The following is a 17,305-nucleotide window of genomic DNA, read 5'->3' on the forward strand; positions in this document are numbered from 1 at the left end:
CGCTCCGGCCGGAGCTCCAGCCAGGAGAGCGGGGCCGTGGGGCTTGTGGTGCTCTGGTCAGAGCTCCAGCTGAGAGAGCGGGACTGTGGGGCAGCCGCGCTCACGCAGGCGCTTTGGTCAGGGGAGCGGGGCCATGAAAGACGCCGGAGCAGACCGTGCCCAGGGTAAGTAAAAAAATTTAAAAGGCGCCTAAAGCACGGGGCCCTGTTAGGCGCGGGGCCTGATTCCCAGGAATCGGGCGAATCGTCCTAAAGCCGGCCATGGGTGTGCATGTGTACCCACGTTTGGAATCCAGATAGTGAGCACACATTACAGAATTTGACATCAGTTGGCTGTAATTTGAGGTGAAGTGATCCCCTCTATGCGTGTGCATATGCGTTTGTGCGGTATTTTTATTCTGAATGAAAGGCCTATATAAGTGTTTATTAAAGTTAATAAAGCAGAAGAGCTAATTTAATCTGAAATAGTATATGGTATACCATTTGAAAAAAAGTTGGCAACTTTAATAAATTAAGTCTCAAACCTTTTGAGAAGTAGTGATTTGAGATTGTTATAAGTTAATATTTGAGCAATTTAAGCTTAGAAATTATATGCATTTCAAGCTTGATTCCACACTAAACTAAAATATCAATACATGGTGGATACGATTTTAGTTCAAAATTACATGGTTTTTTTTTAAATTCAAACTATAAACCATATTTATGTTGAAATTATGTATGAAGCTAGTAGACATTCTGCTTAGTCTTCAGTGCCCTCAAGTGGTTACCTTGCATTTAGCACCTGTTGAAGTGTGTGTAAACGTCGTTAGTCTGTTTTTATAGCATGCTTGTATATGGGTTATAATATGCACCACAGCATTTCATATTCTTTTTCACTTAAATGTTGCTTGTAAAATGAAGTGTACAGATACTGGACAGCTGACTGAGGAGACATCCTTTGCCCACAAGGTTGGCAGACTGGTGTCTGTCATGTCCTGCCTCTGCCTCCTGCCACCCCGTGCTGTGCTGTGTGTGAGAGGGGCTGTGACTCACTCCACAGCACAGTGAGGTGGCAGTGGCCAGCAGAAGTGGAGCACACAACTGCTACCGCACTGACCCAATAGGCAGGAGAAGGAAAGCAGATCTGGCCTGAACCCAGGAGGGGAAGGTTGTTTTCTGACCCGGCCTGAATCCAGCACTTAAAGTTGGGTACCACTGGATTCAGGTCAGGTTGTACAGGGCTCTATTGTCTTTTCTCTTTCTTTTCATTTAATATATCCCTTCCTAACTAACCCCCTCACCTCCAAAAATAAATTGTGGAACTAACATGACGTTAGCCATCATATTATTTACTCTGTCTGTGTTTTACCCCTTTGCCCACCCTCTGTTTGTCATGTTTATTTAGACTGTAAGCTGTTTGGGGCAGGTGCTGTCTGTCCCTTTGTATGTACCAAATACAGTGGAGCTCCATTCTTTGTTTATGGCAGTAAACTTGGCTGATATAATTATGCTTCTGTAACTACCTGTGTGGACACTCTTATTCCAGAGTGGAGTGCCTTTTTCTCATTTCATTTGTCACTTGAAAAGCACTATAAATTAATCTGGAAAAAAGGTACTCGTACTCTGTAAGAAGTGTGTTCACATGGGTAGTTATGCTGGTGTAACTGTAGCATATAATTGTACGAGTATAGTTATGCCTTTACATTTCAGCATGTAGGCATACCCTAAAGTCTGCAGTGTTGAGTAATATGGTCAGTCTTTATATGACTAACCTGAACCCTGTCATGGTTGTAGGATTAATTTTTCTGACTTTGCACTCCACGGCTAGTGCTATATTTAGGTTTGGCAGGATTCAATTTTTATAATATTGATGTTTATTTTTAAGTATTCTATTTTTATCATAACGTTTACAGTTGTGGGGAATTTAATGGTTGTAGATGTTGACATTCAGAAAGTTAAAGTTTTATAATTGTCAGAACACAAATTATGAACATCAGATGTCAAAATATACAAGGTAAATATCCTTTAATCAAACTAAAAAATTATCAAACATCATTTCTTATTTTGTCTATATGTACATTTCAGTTACAATTGATGGAAATATTTTTTCATAGATTTTTGTGTATATATGGGGAATAAATGTTAGTAAATAATCTATGGATAAAAATCTAAACCTTCCAGGCCAAGCTATATTTTAGGGTATCTATCATAACCATTTGAGCTGTAAACCTTCTATACTTTATTAACTTCTCTGTGTAGCACATAGTTAACTTACAAAATCAATTTTGTTTTCTACATCTGTAAGTTACAATGGTAATATGAAGTTTGATTGCAATATCAACAAGGTCGTGATGACACAGTTAAATAGATTGCAATCCAAAAATTTTCCACTCACTTACAAACTTGTAATTTTATTAAATCAGTTTCCCCGCAACAAAACAAATGAAAGATAGAAGGAAATAAGTATGCTCTGTTAGTTACATGAGAATGAAGCTTACATCAGAATGAAGATTTTACTCGTCTCTTGGACAGGGAGGAATCAGATCTTGTTCCTAGAATGGGAGATGACATCAGTTCGACAGGTGAGGTTTCCCTCACTCTCCCAGCAGCAGGGTCAACCAAAGCAGTGTTTAGATAGTGGCAAAGATGCATCCAAATTGCTAGGGCACATTGTCAGAACCCAATGGACACCATGGTCTGAGGCTCAGGTGACTTGGCACCCTTTAACTTTGCAGCTTCAATGGAAAATAAGAAAAGGGCCAGATGCCAAAGTAAGTCAACAAAAGCCCCCCCGGCCCCTCCACCTCCCAGCCTCCGCCTAACACTTTTCATCATGAAAGTTTCTTGTGACTTTTCTTTTCAATAGCTCTAACACCACCATTGTTTGCAGCAAGCCTTTGAAATTTGCCCAGGGGTGTGGGGTGGTGGTGAGGGAGGAGCAGCTAGGGATATGGCTTTTGCTAATTGCAGGTAAATCCGTGCAATTCTAGGGCTCAGTGCATGCACCATTCCCCAGTACCTCACTGCAGCATTCCACTAGCCCCATCTTGACAAGCCAAGGGTTTTTTTTTTCCTTCCCAATCATGTTAATTCAGTCAAGTTGGGTTAACATAGTATCATAGAAATGTAGGCTTGGAAGGGACCTCGAAGTAATCAAGTCAAGCCTCCTGCATTGTGGCAGGACCAAGTAAACCTCAACCATCTCTGTCTTTGAAACTTTATTTTTGTTTTTATTTAAAATATAAACATATAATGGAAAAAAATGTAAATATATGTACAATATGGAAATACCATATAAATAACAAAATTCAGTCTTCATTATTTGTAAAACATCCAATCTGTTTTTAAAAATTCCTGAGATGGGGATTCCGCAGCCTTCCTTGGAAGCACCTTACAGAGCTTAACTACCGATAAGAGTTAGAAAGCTTTTCCTATTATCTAACCTAAATCTTCCTTGCTGAAGATTAAGCCTATTATTTTTTGTCCTACCTTCACTGGACATAGCGGACAATTGATCGCTGTCCTCTTTATAACAGCTCCTCACATATTTGAAGACTGCTATCCAGTTCCCCCTCAGTCTTCTTTTCTCAAGACTAAACTTTCCCAGATTTTTTGGCTTCCTGACAGGTCAGATTTTCTAAACTTTTTATCATTTTTGTTGCTCTTCTCTGGGCTCTCTCTAGTTTGTCCACATCTTTCCTAAGATGTGGTGCCCAGCATTGGACACAGCACTCCGGGGGGGCTCACCAATAGTGAGTAGACAATTACTTCCTGTGTCTTACATACAACACCCCAGAATATTAGCCTTTTTTGCTTCTGCATTACATTGTTGACATATACACCTCTACCTCGATATAACGCTGTCCTTGGGAGCCAAAAAAATCTTACAACGTTATAGGTGAAACTGCGTTATATTCAACTTAATTTGATCTGCGGGAGCACACAGCCTTGCCCCCCTGGAGTGCTGCTTTACCACGTTATATCCGAATTCGTATTATATCAGGTGGTGTTATAACGGGTAGAGGTGTATTCAATTTGAGATCCATTATAACCTCCAGATCCATTTCAGCAGTACAACCATGAAGGTAGCTACCCCCCAGTTTGTAGCTGTGCAGTTGATTTTTCCTTCCTAAGTGTAATAATTTGCACTTGTCTTTATTGAATTTCATGTTGATTTTAGACCAAATCTCTTATTTGTCAAGGACATTTTGAATTCTAATCCTGCCCTCCTAAGTGCTTGCAACTCCTCCTAGTTTGATGCCATTTGCAAACTTTATGAGCATACTCTCCATTCCATTGTCCAAGTCATTAGTGAAGAATACTGGACCCTGGACTGACTCCTCTGGGTCCTCAGTAGATACATCCTCTCAACAGTGAACCACTGATAACTGCTGTTAGAGTATCATCTTTCAACCAGTTGTGCACCCATCTTACACTAATTTTATCTAGACCACATTTCCCTAGTTTGCTTATGAGAGTATAATGTGGAACTGTGTCAAAAGCCTTATTAAAATTAATATATCACATCAACTGATTCTCCCATCTACTGGGCCAGTAACCCTGTAAAAGAAGGAAATTATTTGTTCTTGAGAATCTATGCTGGCAATTCCTTATAACCCTATTATCCTCCAGGTGCTTACAAATTGGTTAAGTTGTTCCAATAACTTTCCAGATATTGAAGTTAGGCTGACTGGTTGTCACTGTGCCTCCGTGGATCAGAACTGAGAATATCAAATTCAGAACAAGCTGCTGGGAAAAAGGGCAGACACACCCCAAAACTGGTGGTTATTCTTCCATGAGATGTACCAAACCAGCAACAGAAATGAACTTTTTGTCTCACCGCACTGGCTAACAAGAAGTCAGAAATACAGCCTCCTTAGATATTCCAGTCCTGGATTCAACACACAGACACTAGATTTAATGATGAGTGGTTACTGAAAACCAGTTTAATCAAACAAAAGTTTCTTCTGATCCCAAAGTGCCAGCCATATACCCAGGTCACTATACAACTCAGAGCTTACCCAATAATCACACTGTTGCCAGTCCTTTAGTATCTTAAAATCTAAAGGTTTATTTATAGAAAGAAAGAAAGAGAAAAGTGAGAGTTTAAATTGGTTAAAGGAATCAAATACATACAATAATTGCAAAGTTCTTGGATCAGACTTATAGCAGTGATGGAATAAACTGCAGTCTTGTTAAGTCTCTGGCTGATTCCAAATCATTGGAAGGTCCTTAGTCCCTCGGTTAGAATGCTCTCATTAGTACAAGTTCATCATAGTCCAGAGATTTGAGCAAGAAAGAGGCAAAACAGAGATGCTTCGAGGGCCGTTTATAGTTTTTGCCAATTGAAGGGAATCCCATTGTTCTCACTGTGGAAAGTTACAGGTAACAAGATGGTGTTTGGTGTCACAGGGGCAAGTCACAAGTCCATGCATGCTTTTCTTAGTCATAGTAGAAGCCATCACCCATACTGTAGTTAGAATGTTCACAGGAAAATCCATTAAGCGTAGGTAGGCGTCTTCCATGGTCCATTCTGAGTCAAGTGTTCTTTGATGGGCCGTTCAATTCAACTAGTTCCTTCACAGTGTTCTGGCTAAATACCTTGTTGGTGTTACCACATGAGCAAACATTTGCTAGAGAGGTACATAGTTAATATTTATAACCTGAGATACAAAAATGATACATGCATACAAATAGGATAATCATATTCAGCAACTCATAACCTTTCCATAGACACCTTACTTGACATAGTTTGTACAAGATTTGTTGCAATTATATAACAGTGGTAGCAACGATCTACATGGTCATATTTTAATCAGATAATGTAACATTGTTCTATTATTCCCTGGGTTATCTTTGTTCCACCTTTTAAAGATAAGTGCTGTGTTAGCCCTTCTCCAGTGTTCTAGGACCTCCAGGAGTTCTCAAAGATAATTACTAATGGTTCTGGGATTGCTTCAGACTTGAATACATCTCACTTATCTAATATTCTTTAATCTGTTCTTTCCCTATTTTGGCTTGTGTTCCTTTCCTTGTTAATATTAATTGTGTTAAGTGTCTGGTCACCATTAACATTTTCAGTGAAGACTGAAGTAAAATAGGTATTTAAACCCCTCAGCTTTCTTAGTGTCATCAGTTATAAGCTCTCCTTTCCTGCTAGGTAGAGGATCTATACTTTAATTAATCTTTCTCTTGCTTGTAATGTATTTAAAGAACCTCTTCTTAATACCTTTTATGTCCTTTGAATGATTGTGAGGCAAAAACAGATTATAAAGAAAATATTAATATGTCAGATGAGCATCTGTGTTTGTATTTGGGAGTAGCTGACCAACTTTTTTGTGGGACAACAGAGAATTTTTTGCTGATCAAGCTTTTTTGGCAAGGGATTTGGCCAGTGTGGCACAAATATTTTTGAAAAATTTGAATTAAATACTTTTAATATTTTTTGAAGTTTAAAATGTATGTAAAATTAAAAACATAAAGGATATTATGAAACAGTTCCAGGCATGAAATCCCTATTGCCTGATTCTGGTCCTATATATTTATGTAAGAATATATGGCAGGAAGTAACTTATATACTTTATAAATGTCAAATTGTTTTAAATTTAGACTAGATTCTTAGCAACTGTATATCAGGTTAGCTTCACTGAAATCAAGGGAAGCTACATTAAATAACAACAGCTGAAAATACGGAATAAATTTCTAAATATTAAAAAAGTAACATTTTCTTGAGAAAGGACACCAGAAATTTGTGGTAACCCAGTATTGGAAACTATAATTTTATATAACAATTGGAACTGTCAGAAGAAAAAATGTTTGTTTAAAAGCAAGGTTCCATTGAGATGTTTGAATTCAAGATAAAGTATTTTCTGTGAACTTAAGACAAAAGAATCAAATATATGTGTGCAAAATCAACTGAGCTTTGTGTCTGTGGGACTATTTGGGGTGGGGAGGGGATTGATGAAGGGGCACAGGATATGGTGCTTACAGCATGCTGATAAATCTAATCCAGTGTTCACGGAAGTAAATGGAAATCTCACTGACTTCAGTGAACGTTAGACTTGGCCTTGTCTCCATGTCACTTACTTCCTTGCATCATCATCTGGGAAATATCCTTAAGATATACTGTCACTTCAACTGTGCTTGTATCTTCCAATGATTCTGAACATCATGAAGTGTTTTTAAAAAAAAATCTGATGTGAATTAACCAGACTGTGGGTTTGTCAACCTGGGGACACTCAGGAAAATTAACCCAGATTAATTTTTAAAGTGGATTAGTTAAACCACATTAAACCCCAGTGTGGATGCTCTTATTTGGAATTTAAATGCCCTTAATTTGGTTTAGTTTAATTGACCGAATTAAAGCTAAACCAGCTTAAGGCCACTTGAATTCTGAATAAGAGTATCCACACAGGATTTTTATGTAGTTTAACTAATCCATTTTAAATTCACACCTTTCATTAATTCAGATTAATTTTCCCGAGTGTCCTCCTATAGACAAGCCCTGAGTTAATGCAATATTTTAAAAAATGGCTCTTGACTTTAATTTATTTTAAGTGATCTTATGTAATGCAGCATCTCCCCCTTATGGACAAAACTAACATTAGAAATATTATTCTAGTTTATGAATAAGAAAAGAAATTAAACTTGCTTAGTAGAAAAACATTTATCCAAATACCATAGAGGTGATGTTCAAATGTTCAAATTGTACTTCTGCAGCAATACATAATTTATGAATTCTTGATTGCACAGCTGTTTAACCACAAATATTACTGTGGAAATAGTTTCTATGGTTTATAGAATCACAGAAGATTGGGGTTGGAAGAGACCTGCTCAAAGCAGGACCAACTCCAACCTGGCGATCCCCAAAGCCATTTTGAAATTTGTCAACATAAACAGAAAAAATATTTTTAGGCACAGATGCAAGTATTAAGATCCAACTAGATTTTTATTCTGTATAGGTGACAGTCCTGCGGGCTTCATTTTTCTAGGTTATTTTGGTGGTTAAAGTTAAATATAGCTTGCAGTTGTGTGCCATGGTGGGTCAGATTCTCTTCTGCACCCTTATGTTAGATGCAGGAGAGCATGAGTGGATCTGTTAGATGGCCAGTTATAGCTCCCTCATTCTCTACCCAGCCCTGGCTGTAGGTCACAGTAACCTCAGGGGCTGCTCTAAGCTGTGCCAGCTGATAGGAGTTCCCAAGAGCTTCTCCACCAGCTGGGGATTTCCAGAGCGAATTGTGCCCCTACTGGTGCTGTTCCTAGTACCCTCCCTGTGCCTGAGGGCTATGCAGTAGTTGGCTCTGGTAGCTGTGTCTGCTGTGCGGACTTCTTAGCTGGCAGCTTGTGGCCAGTCTCCCTCCCTTTGTTCAGCCAATAATTGTATGTTGCCACATCAGACTGTACTTAGTGATTATGGGCCAAATCACCACCAAAGCAGCTTTGTCCCTTTATGGACAAAAAGTTGCCATTTACTAAATGGAATGTGTTTATTCTTGGAAGAATCTAAGTGTGGTGGTTTTTTGTTTTGTAGGTTGCAGGACCAGCACGTGCTTCTGAGAGTTGAAGAGGTAAGCAGTCAGTGAGCCAAAATTATTACTGAGAGGTTGTGTGGTTTCTAATTGATATACGTTTAAGTTTTTTATGGAAGAAAATCTGTGTGTACACAGAATGAATTCTTCTGTTTTAAAAAAAAGTATTTAAAAAATCAGACATGTAAAACACTTGTTTATAAATTCATTGAAGATTTAAAAGGTACAACTTTTTAATTTATAAAACCAAAAACAAATGTTTCAGTACAATAAAATCCTGAGTCAGGACTGAAAATAAGAAACATCCTGAAATACCTGATATCTCTTTCAAGTGAAACTGCATTTTAAAAATGTACTAGTTCACTTAGTCCTGATTCTGCAGATCAGTGTTTTAAATTTTTCTAGTGAAATTTATGGCCTATGAAAAGATTGAAGCCTTCCATTTATCCACAAAACAGATACAATCACACTACAAACTTAGACAACATAGCCCATTGAACAGTAGCCAGCTGGATGCTTACCACTACCACAAATCTGGTTTACATTTGAAGCTGTAATGTACATATTAAAGACTCCATTATCAATCCCCTGAACCACTCTATCCAGATAAGGTTACTCCACCTTTAATTTCCCCCATATTGCCAACATGTGGAATATTATTCCACATCGTGTGCGATGCTTACCTTTTTTGTGTCAGTTTGTCTATTGTCTTTAATTTTCCCCTAGAGATTTGGACCCTAGTATGATGAGAAATGAAAACTTACAGTAGTACAACTTTGTATTTTAAAGCAGTATATAGATAGACAGCAGAATGCAGTTATGAGATGCCATCTCCAAGTTTTTATAGTTTTGTTTTACCAAAAGTTCAAGTTTTAAGAAAGGAATTTCTTACAGGACCTTATTTCTTGTGATATTTCTTGATTCAGCTCTAGTGCAAGATCCCAAATGTTAAATTCAATATTCCATTTGCCTGCATGTTCTTCATCTTGGCCATGAGTTCTTCTAGGCTTTCCTTGAACTCTGCCACTGTTGTTTCCCCAACTACAACATTCTCTTCCTTGTTTGGTATGGTATATGCTACTGTAATTCCCTTTGGAAGATCAGGAAGTGGACCAGAAGCAGCCTTCAGTTCCTCTTCTGAAACCTCCGATACCAGCTCAATACCCTAGTCATTGTCTTCATGAACTATTTCTTCTTCCTGTTCAACTACTACTTGTTTTGGTTGTGCAGCCCTTTTTTTCCTTGTATTCTTCCTGCTGTTTCCTCAATTTTTGTCATTGCAGTGTGGGTTTGGTTTCATGGCCATAGTTGGAAAGAAATCCTGCATCGCATTGTAACCAAGATAGTAACTCACAGTACCAAAATTTAATAGAAACTTCAGAACATTTTGTACAAGAATCCCTGCAACTACTCCCATAGTGGTAGGAAGGCTGGCGGCATAAATTCCCTCTCGCTTTAACGTTTTTTCATCAATATTGGCAGCAACTGCAAGTGGGGGAGCACACGCAAAACAAGCAGATTCACCAGGTATGATAAGTTGTATATGTCCTGAGACTGCATTTTCACTCACTCCAGATTCCATCCATGTTTGTCCAAGCTCATTGCAGGCAGTGTTAATTGCCATACGAGCTTCAAAGTTGTCCACGCGGCTCAGTACAAGATCAACAGGTTTCCCTTCTTCTAACCCACCATAACTTATTCTGTCCATGAAATGTTGGAAGTTATCCACTGTTGTGATATTGTAGTTATGTACTTCAAAGTGAACATCAGGATTAATATTCCTCAGAATATGCTCCGCTGCCTGCACTTTACTTAGTCCAGCTTGATGAGGTTGGAAGAAGAGCCTGTTCAGGTTTACCAACTCCACCTTGTCATAATCAGACAGTAGCTTACCAATGCCACATCTTGTCAACATTTCAGCAGTCACACTGCCAGCTCCACCAACACCTACTACTGCTGCCGTAAAGGTATGGGTTTTCTCATAATCTTTCACAATTCCCATTCATTTTAATGCCATCAGGCGGCTGTAGGGGTTGGAGTCGTTCACCTGCGGGCTCTTCCTCTTGATGCGAGCCCGCTGGCCCTGGCCGCCACCCCGCTCCCTGGCCAGCGCCTCCCCTAGCTCCCGCACATGGAGCTGCAGCTTCTCCACCAGACTGGCTGAGTCCATGGCAGTGGCTCGCGACAGCCACACGCTTGGCCCAGCAGCACAGAGACACGTCCCCATCAGTGTTTATCTCATAAATAACTCTTATTCACACACTGCCTATAATGAGATTACTTGTGAGAGCAAGAACTTCTCCTGTAAGAGAGGTTTGAAAGATTTGGGCCCTAGTTTGGTACAGTATATTGTAGCAGTTAGCATCAGTATGGTCAGTACAAATGATTTTGGAAGATTTAGTGGTAAACTTGTGACATAGTCTATGGTTTTTGTTTTGTTTATGAACTAGAGGCCCCATCCTGCAACCTTTTCATCATAGAAATAAGACCTGTTAGCCTACTGTAGAGGGTATTAATTGTAGCCACTGTAGGAACGTTTTAAGTCAGTTTGCATTCTAGTGACTTGTTTGAATACTTTTTTGTTGGTTAAAAAACATTCACCTTTCAGGCTGAAATTTTCTAAGCAAGGTCTGTGGCTGAAGGTGAATATTTTCATTAGTGTTTGAGAAAAATCCCATTAGCAGTTCTTCTGGTATGGGAAAATAGACAAAATACTCTTTCAGTTACACTCCCCTCATTCTGTCCTTTTTGCTGTTCTTTTAATAGTAAGCCTCTAACCTTCAAAATCACTTAAATAGATATTAATAAGGTTCTACTCAATTTGCGATATTGTGGAAATTACAAATCTCGCAATATTAGGCTTCGACTGCAATTTTGACTGCGGGAGTCCCATCTATGAGCTCTGGGCAGCTAACAGCGGGAGTCCCCACTGTCAGCTTTTCCAAATTACTGCAAATAATAAGGGTCATTCTTATTTTTCCGCGGTTTTCCATGTCTTGCCTGCAACTCAGCTGCAATTATTTGACAATTGTCCTGCGATTCAAGTAGGGCCTTAGATATTAATTCAACTGAAATACTTAAACTACCCTTATTTACACAGCAGTGCTTGGTTGTAGCTAGTTTATATTTTTTTCCCCAAAGTAATACAGTAAAATACCAACAATACTCACCCAAAGATCCAGAATATTCTGGTTTCCTGGCTGAAATGGTTTGTCATCCTGGGCTACAGCAGCACACTTTCAAAATGTTGTTTTCTTGGTTCCAAGCCCATCATCTCTATTTTTTCCATCTGGCAGTATATTAGGGGTCAAGAATTGGCAGAGGTCTTTCATGTAATTAAAGGCTGTGTGGTAATATGCAAAGACTTGTATGCAATCTTAACTTTAGCTTTCCTAACTTCTGTGTGCTTAATTTTAATGCTTTAAAATAATTCCTGTGAGTGGTGTTAATTATATGCAATGTGATTGTGTTAATTGTCCTTTTTAATTTTATATATATATAACCTTCCCTTTAAGAGACAATTTAGCTAGAAGCAGTCTTTTCAGATTAAGGTTTTTTTGAACATATTACTATAGAAATAAGTTCAAGACATTTTGCGGAAAAAATGCAATTTTAGAGCTTTTTTCACTCATTGGAGCATTACAACTGAAATACAGTTGTGTACCTAGTCTATAACATTAGAGGGTGCTGTTGGATTGCACTTCTGTATTTCAGGATTTTAACAAAACATTCTTTGTAGTCTATATTTACAGTACTAAATCAGTGGTTTTACTGTAAAGTTCAGGTATTCTAGATTAGTGACATGAGAATTTGTTTTACAGCTCAAATCTTATTTGGTCTATTACAATGTTTAGCAATTGTACTAACTTACTGTAGTAAGACTGCACAGATCTGGAGTCAAGTGAACTGGCTGACTAGAATAGCAAGAAGGTTGGTGCTGGTGTAGTGTAATGAAACATGTGAAACCATTTTCCTTTATTCTGTTGTGCAAAAGAGATGGAACACTTGGTTAAATAACTCAGTCTTGGATTATATTGGTCCTTTTGACATTGATTATTATCGTATTTAACACATTATCGTAGTTGGTTTAACTTTGATAGTAGTGGCTGAACATGCAAGTGAGAGTGAAACTTACTGATTTGTGGAGATATACACCTCTACCTCGATATAATGCTGTTCTTGGGAGCCAAAAAATCTTACTGCGTTATAGGTGAAACCGTGTTATATTGAACTTGCTTTGTGTTATATCAGGTGGCGGTATATCAAGGTAGCGGTGTATTACCTATGCGCTCAATCAAACGTGAAGTGATATCCTTTTGCTACATAAGTTTCCAATTCTATCTTGATATTGCATCTTATTCTCTTTTCTGGTTTAGTGGTTCTGTACCTTAGTTGAGAAAATAAGTGTTTATCAGTTTTGAGAATTATCAGGATATGAAATTTGAACCCAGCCTCTCTCAAAATTAAATCATTCCAGTTGACTGTAGGAAGCATCCAGTAATTTCATACCTCTAATCTTCCCATTGATTTCAGTATTTATCTTTCCATCATTCTAGCTACTCTCACCTTCGTTGTGAAAGTTGAAGTTATTGAGGATTGCGTTCTGTCTAGTATTCTAGCTTCCTGCATTCATTTTCTTGTTTCATCTTCAGCCCTAGATGTGTTTTCCCACTCAGTGAACACTGAACCTTCTCTGATCTTTTCATAATCAAATACCCTTTTTATGACCATCAAATCTTCTTTAACAGCCCACTTACCACTGAAGGGGTTTCCCTTTCCATCTCATTTTTCTTCAATTCCTTGTCCTACTCATCATCCTCTCTTCTGTTACCTAGTGCATCCACTGCACATTCATCACCATGGACGACAGAGGTCTAGTGGGAAGTTAGAACATCAGAAAGGGGAACAATATTAAAGGGATAACTTTTTAAAATCAGCTTTTCATTTATTTTATTTAAACTTATGTAAAACATAAACAAGTACCTCTTAAGGGCTCTGGCTGCCTTTGCCATATAATCAGATTTAATACAAAAAAGAATCAATTCAACAACCTGCTCAGAGCAAGAAAGAAAAGAGGGACTCCCTCAGTGAGCAAACACCAGCCTTCGCGAGAACACTGAGGAAAGAGATGGGTTTTGCAGTGTATCACAGCCGTTTTCCACCCCAGGAACAATCTGTTGTTCCCTACCCAAGGATTGTTTTCTGTCCCACCTCTGCAAGGGTCAAGAGTCAGGGTCCCCTGTAGCAATACTCCAGTTTTCACAGTAGGAGGAGGCAGTGGATTTGCCTCCATAGCCACTGACTCTCGCCTCTGTGTGTTTGCACTTAAGCCAGTTTGGCACACTCAACCTGTAGGGGAGTGGGCAGATTTTCTCCTTGCTTCCCCTCTCAACATGGGTCTATTTGTATTCTCACACACACCTGGGCAGTATCCTAAGGTCACCTCCTTGTCATTGGAAGAGGGAAGACATCTCCGACCTACTTTTCCCAGCTAATTCATTTGTATTCTTACATCCGTCATCTGCTGTGAGTGAATAGAATTGCCTGAGATTGCTCCAGTAACAGGACTGGACCCTGGCTCAGACTTATAACATCATTCCCCAATAAAATATTAAATGGAATATCCTCTAATGTTTCCCCCACCATCATTCTAAAGCCTTCCTGGCTCTTTACAGAGATCAGAGCGAAAGGCAAGGCAAATATCTTTACGCTTGGAACTTTTATCTATATCTGGCTGCCTTCCAAAACCTGATTTGATTTCATCACATGGGGCTTGACTAGGGTCTGAGCAGTGCCTGTGTATCTCCATTCCTAGAATGTATCCCCATTAACTTTCACATGTTGTCCCCATTGGGGATCTGGTGTTTCTGTTCCCATTAGACTGTCTGAGGAATGAACTCAACCCCATGTATGTTTTATGCCTCAGATGAGCTGACTAAGTCACACAGTTAACTCCATAAATTTGAGGTGTAGCCTAGATTGCTGATATGTTAGTCCATTGTGGTGCACTGTCAGCTGCTTAATATGTGGTTCCTGAGCAGTTAGCTCACTTGTTCTTTGTTCCTTGATGGTTAAAATGCCTCAGATCTCTGGGATTTCTCCGAGGGATTTAGCTTGGAGAAGTAACTGCTTCCATTTTGGAATTAACCATTTTCCATTGCTGGGATGCACCTGCATGTCCCCCTCCTGGATCCCATACTTGAGCACTTTTCTATTGGACTTCCTCCCAGAACCAGACCTACTGTCCCCATACTTGTCTGCCACGTAGCTTGTGGTCCAGTGGCCTTTTGGCTTCTTATCCACTGCCTACATTTTAAAGTCATGGAAACACAGACCATAAAACTCTCACAACACAATCATTTCATACAACCCATCTAAGATAGTGACTCGCTACTTTTGTCTCATTTGTGGAGGTAGTCCCCAAGTCCATATAAAATCATAGAATCGTAGGACTGGAAGGGGTCTCAGGAGGTCATCTAGTCCAGTCCCCTGCACTCATGGCAGGACTAAGTATTATCTAGACCATCCCTGACAGGTGTTTGTCTAAGCTGCTCTTAAAACCTCCAGTGATGCAGATTCCACAACCTCCCTGGGCAATGTATTTGTGTTATTTGTTTACATTCATCCTTTTTAATTTGAGCTGGTTTCCACTTTCTATAGAACTCTTTCTTTTGCGTTTCAGATCATTGAAGATTTCCTGTTTAAGCCAGGGGGGGTCTCTTGCCATATAACTTTTCTACACGTTGGGATAGTTTGCTCTTGTGCTCTTAATAATGTCTCTTTGAAAAACTGCCCACTCTCTTAACTGTTTCCCCCACTTAGACTTGTTTCCCATGGGATTTTACCTACCAACTCCCTGAGTTTGCTAAAGTTTGTCTTTTTGAAATCCATTGTCTTTATTGTGCTGTTTTCTCTCCTACCATTCCTTAGAATCATGGACTTTACCATTTCATGATCACTTTCAAATTCTCAACCAGTTCTTCCCTATATTTCAAAATCAAATCTAGATATTATCCTCTTATTCTTCTGAACCTCTCCCCCCCGAAAAAGCCCCTCTTTCTTTAAGCCTCTGGAGTCAGTTAAAATTTAAGGAACAAGGCCATTTTATATTGGCGCATATTAAATTGATTGAAAACTGGTTAACTGATAAGTCTGATAGTATAATTGTAAATGGGGAAACATCACAGAGTGAAATGTTTCTAATGAGATCCTACAGCAAAGGTAGGCAACCTATGGCATGTGTACCAAAGGCGGCATGCGAGCTGATTTTCAGCTGCACTCACACTGCCCAGGTCCTGGCCACCAGTCCGGGGGTTCTGCATTTTAATTTAATTTTAAATGAAGCTTCTTAAATATTTAAAAACCTTATTTACTTTACATACAACAATAGTTTAGTTATATATTATAGACTTATAGGAAGAGACCTTCTAAAAATGTTAAAATGTATGACTGGCATGCAAAACCTTTAATCAGAGTGAACAAATGAAGACTTGGCTCACCACTTCTGAAAGGTTGCTGACCCCTGTCCTACAGGGACTGGTTCTTGGCCCTACGCCATTCAATATTTTGTCAATGTACGGCGGAAAACATGAAATTGTTTTTGATAGTTTGCAGATGACACAGATTGGGGAGTGGTCAGCAATGAAGGGAACAAGTCACATATAGAATGGGTGCAATATGCATTTCAGTTTGGCCAAATGTAAGATAATATACAGTAAAACAAAATGTAGACCATACTTACAGGATGGGGGATTATATCCTGGAAAGCAGTGACTATGAAAAGGCATGGGAGTCATGGTGGATAATCAGCTGAACATGAGCTCGCAGAATTATGATGTGGCTAAAAGGGTTTGTGGGATTTGTCTGGCTATATGAGAAGGAGGACAGGGTGGACATGGTTTAATTAAGCTCCACCTTTATTATTAGATGTCTGAGACTACTCGGCAGATAAAAGTGTACAGGACAGGTAACTCTATCATTTCAAAATCGACCTGGAGGCTTCTGTCAGCTCCCCCGCCCTCAGCCAACCTGCTTGCCATCTCCCCAGTCCCTTGAATAAGAGTTGAGGTCGTGTATAAAGGTGCCAGTCATAGGCACCCTAAACACCCTGTGTTCTGCTCCTTTAACAAATACTTCATTTAAATCCTTTACCAAACCATTTGTCTGATCACTGTATATCCTCCTTACGGAGTACCTGCACAGGACCTCCACCCCGCAATTACACAATGAGTCGTGATATCATAGCCTAACTCCTGTTCCCTACTCACCCTTACAAAGCCTCCACGCTTCAACCTGCTGCGGGGAATGTGAAAACCGCCCCAAGTCCCCCTTGGCCAATCTGGTGGTGAGAAAGGAGCAACTTGTAGAATGTCCACAGTGGGGCCTGACCAAATCTGGTATTTTGCCATTTCAAAGGGTTGGAGGGTGGGTGCTGCTCTGCCTGGTTTGGGGAAAAGGGGGCTTCTCCTTACGGCCTTTTCCTTTATCATCTCCGTTCCCTTCCAGTTCCTGGGGGATGAGACTGCATCACCATGCTGAACCACTCTCTCCTTCTGCAGCAGTGTCCGTATCTCTCTCTTCCACTCCCAACCCTAAAGCAGTATATCCTTTCCCCTAGCACGCCAGACAAAGGCATATCTGCTTAAGGTGTGGTGCAGTCACTTTGGATGTATATATGGAGTGGAGGGGGAGATAGACATTGACATCTCACTGCATTTGAGAAGGCTTGTGACTTGAATCAGGTTTTCACTGCAGATCAGCTCCATTTTCAAGGAATATTGATTTATTATCTCTATT

General features: G+C 39.5%; 1 protein-coding gene and 1 pseudogene across 10 annotated transcripts in view; one reads left to right on the forward strand and one right to left on the reverse strand.

Annotated features, from left to right (window-relative positions):
• Positions 1 to 17,305, forward strand: part of ADARB1 (adenosine deaminase RNA specific B1) — a 277,040-nt gene that overhangs the window by 79,418 nt on the left and 180,317 nt on the right. For 7 of the 10 annotated variants that reach the window (XM_050916505.1, XM_050916511.1, XM_050916509.1 and 4 more), the window contains one exon: positions 8,512 to 8,548. The exons of the other annotated variants lie outside the window; for them this stretch is intronic. The gene's annotated coding sequence lies outside the window, so the exon portion shown is untranslated. The remainder of the gene's footprint in view (positions 1 to 8,511; positions 8,549 to 17,305) is intronic. 10 annotated transcript variants of the gene reach the window in all.
• On the reverse strand, positions 9,322 to 10,694 carry LOC127030299 (ubiquitin-like modifier-activating enzyme 5; annotated as a pseudogene).

This window comes from Gopherus flavomarginatus, chromosome 10 (genome assembly GCF_025201925.1).
Source record: "Gopherus flavomarginatus isolate rGopFla2 chromosome 10, rGopFla2.mat.asm, whole genome shotgun sequence".
NCBI classification, from domain to species: domain Eukaryota; kingdom Metazoa; phylum Chordata; order Testudines; family Testudinidae; genus Gopherus; species Gopherus flavomarginatus.